We start from the raw sequence: 459 nt of genomic DNA, 5'->3' as shown, positions 1-459 counted from the left end.
GAATATGAAGCAAAGTTCGTTCTATTTCCGGATCAAAAGGGACTAAGCTCGGATTTGGTTGTGAACGCGTCATGCAATGAAGGGGAAATGGAATTCATTGTAATGAATGAGGAGTTAGTTACTTGAACTATTCACAATGGAATGCAACTATGTACATCTATACATGCTTAATCCAAACAATAACATGGCACACAAAGCAAAATTCCCCGGCAACGGCGCCATTTTGACAAATGAATTTTTGTTGGTGTAGAATTTATCAAGTGATCAATCGTAGTATAGTCTAAACCAACGCGAAATCCATCATCAAACAAAACTACAATCTATATCCGAGAGTATAAATCTCCCGAGTCGTTCTCCCTTGGAATTGCCAAAGTATGCATCTTATTGCTTTAGTAAGCTTGTTGAGTTCTTGAAGGTCTTAGCAAGTAATGAGAAACAAACAATCAATTATCAAAAGGG

Source organism: Arachis duranensis, chromosome 7, assembly GCF_000817695.3.
Source record: "Arachis duranensis cultivar V14167 chromosome 7, aradu.V14167.gnm2.J7QH, whole genome shotgun sequence".
NCBI classification, from domain to species: Eukaryota; Viridiplantae; Streptophyta; class Magnoliopsida; order Fabales; family Fabaceae; genus Arachis; species Arachis duranensis.
This window is presented reverse-complemented; position numbering follows the sequence as displayed.